This window comes from Etheostoma spectabile, unplaced genomic scaffold (assembly GCF_008692095.1).
Source record: "Etheostoma spectabile isolate EspeVRDwgs_2016 unplaced genomic scaffold, UIUC_Espe_1.0 scaffold119, whole genome shotgun sequence".
NCBI lineage: Eukaryota > Metazoa > Chordata > Actinopteri > Perciformes > Percidae > Etheostoma > Etheostoma spectabile.
In genome coordinates, this window is record NW_022605570.1 from 1,071,096 (window position 1) to 1,073,562 (window position 2,467).

A 2,467-nucleotide genomic window follows, 5' to 3' on the forward strand; every position below is an offset into this window, starting at 1 on the left:
GGGTGGCTACTTTGAAGAAACTAGAATATAAGACATGTTTTCAGTTATTTCATACTTTTTTGTTAAGTGCATAATTCCACATGTGTTCATTCATAGTTTTGATGCCTTCAGCGATAATCTATAATGTCAGTAGTTATGAAAATAAAGGAAACGTGTTGAGTGAGAAGGTTTTTTCAAACGTTTGGCTTGTACTGTATATAAAAGAGACTTCAGATATTGTATTAGAGGACCACTATGGTCTATATAAAAGCATCCAACGAGCGAGCACCATGTCATGGGACCTTTAATGCTTTACATATAAGGAGAAAGCGCATGTCAACATCAATTGTCAAACAGTGACCTTCTTTTTGTGGCATTGATATTTTTTGTCTTCGTGGTTTAACTGCCAGTTTGTGGTCATTGAGCCTGTACTTGGACCGGATCGGTCTCTGCCTTCTATCTCTGACAGTAGAAAGATTTTAGTAATTAATTATCTTTTTTAAGGGTTAGATAACATTCTAATCTACTTCTTTACATTGTGTTATGAATTGCTTTCCTCTCTTTCTCTCTGTCTCTCTCTCTCGCTCTCTACTTGGGTTTTATTGGCGTCCTGGTTTTGGCCCAACTGCTGTGCGTTTTTGAAAGTGCGGTCAGCAGAGTTCACAATAAAATAGGAACACGTGTACAGACCAACACTCCCTGCGCTCGCTGCTACCGTTGCTACAAACTCACACGTCTAATTAAATTCAAAATGTCAACTTCGATTACTGTCCGAAAAAGTTAACTGCACAGTAAATGTGTTCGACACTCTTGAAATATATCACAGAGAAATGTGTTTTGGTTTAACTGCTTTAAACTGACAACAAAAATGACGTGTTGGAGGAAATCTCTGTGTGTCTTTATAACTTCTTTTCTATGTAACGGATTGCTTCGTGATTGTTGTCCTCTCATTGACCTTTGCTCCAGCTCTTCCATCAAGCCTTCAAATTTCTGTCGCTCTGTCTCTTTTCCTTCCACTTTCCTCATTCCTCTTCTCCACATCTTCCTTAATTTCTCCCCTCCCTCCCCCCTCTATCAGTCATGTTCATCATGCCTCCACAATCAGCCTCAGGTCTGGTTTAGTGCTGAAATCAATCCTGTGTGTGTACACGTATGGTCTCAATATATCTCTGAGTCTGAGTTAGGACAGGGTACTTCAAACCAAATACAATGTCCTTACCCAGCAGTGTGATGGCTGCTGGGTAAAAACTGAAAGCGTTTTCTTTTGCTTTATGCTCTCTGTTACATGGCGTCCCAGCACCCAACCCAAGCTTCTCCACCTCAGGTCGGTTGGTTTTTGCCAAAGTGACTAGTGCTGTGTAACATCCCCATCACAAACATAATGTGTAAATACCTAGTAGTAATTTCCCACTTTGGTATTTACATGCATGAGTGTGTGTTATTATTAATATTCACTTCTTGGAACATGTTTATTATGAAATATGGAATATGTATTTGGGTCACCAAACTAGTCAAAAACTGACATCAAAATATATTAATGTTCTGATAAAAAAATGTATAAAAATACAAAATGAAGATATGAAACTTAAAGTCTTTTGAACAAAAACACAATAACAAAAAAAACGAATCACTGTGGCCAACTTGGATGTTACAGAGCGCCCTCTGGTGGACAGACTATGCGACGCCAACGCTCATTACATGGTCACCGTCCCTTTTTTTTTTTAAATATTCACTTATCAGAGTCACTTGGTCAGTGGCTCTCAGCGTCAGATACAGACAGTGTACAAAATATGGGGAGCTCGACCCCCCTGATTAACCCATGAGACTCCCTGAAAGCCTCAAAAGCAAAATTAGAGAGAGCGAGAGAGAGGGCCTGTTTGCACGGGTAGGCAAATGTGCTTTGTGTATGTGTTCAATGTATCTGTGTGACTGTATTTGCTGTAGATCATGGGTCTCAAACTCGCGGCCCGGGGGCCAATTGCGGCCCGCGGGATGATATTTTGTGGCCCCCTACTTGACATCAAAGTTAAGTGTTAATGCGGCCCGCGCGTTCTGAAACTTTTTGTCATTGCGCATGTCACTTATGGCTACCGTAGTCTCGTGACAGCGGCGTAACCGTTGTCAAGCTAGCTAAGTACCCTTTGTGGCAAATGCCTGAGGTTTGACAATGTGATGTCTGTTGTTGTGAAATGCACCAACCATATCAGATCTAGGGGCTTAAAGCACCGGCAGTTCCGCGCCCTTTTTTGAGGAAAAAGAGGGTTTTTTTGGAATACTTGAGCTAAACCCAGACTCTACTTCCAGCGGCCCCCAAGTAAATTGAGTTTGAGACCCCTGCTGTAGATGGATGGTTAAATAATGTCACACCAGGCTCTCAATTGCAAGTCAACTGATTGTGTGCCAGTCTCTGATTCAATTCTATTTTATTTATAGTATCAAATCATAACAAAAGTTACCTGGAGACACTTTACAGATAGAGTAGGTCTAG

General features: G+C 40.9%; 1 long non-coding RNA gene across 1 annotated transcript in view; it reads right to left on the bottom strand.

The window, feature by feature from the left end:
• The window catches only part of LOC116685687 (uncharacterized), an 18,168-nt gene that overhangs the window by 12,177 nt on the left and 3,524 nt on the right, over positions 1 to 2,467 (bottom strand). The window contains exon 2 of the long non-coding RNA XR_004331012.1: positions 670 to 674. This is a non-coding gene — a long non-coding RNA (uncharacterized LOC116685687). The remainder of the gene's footprint in view (positions 1 to 669; positions 675 to 2,467) is intronic.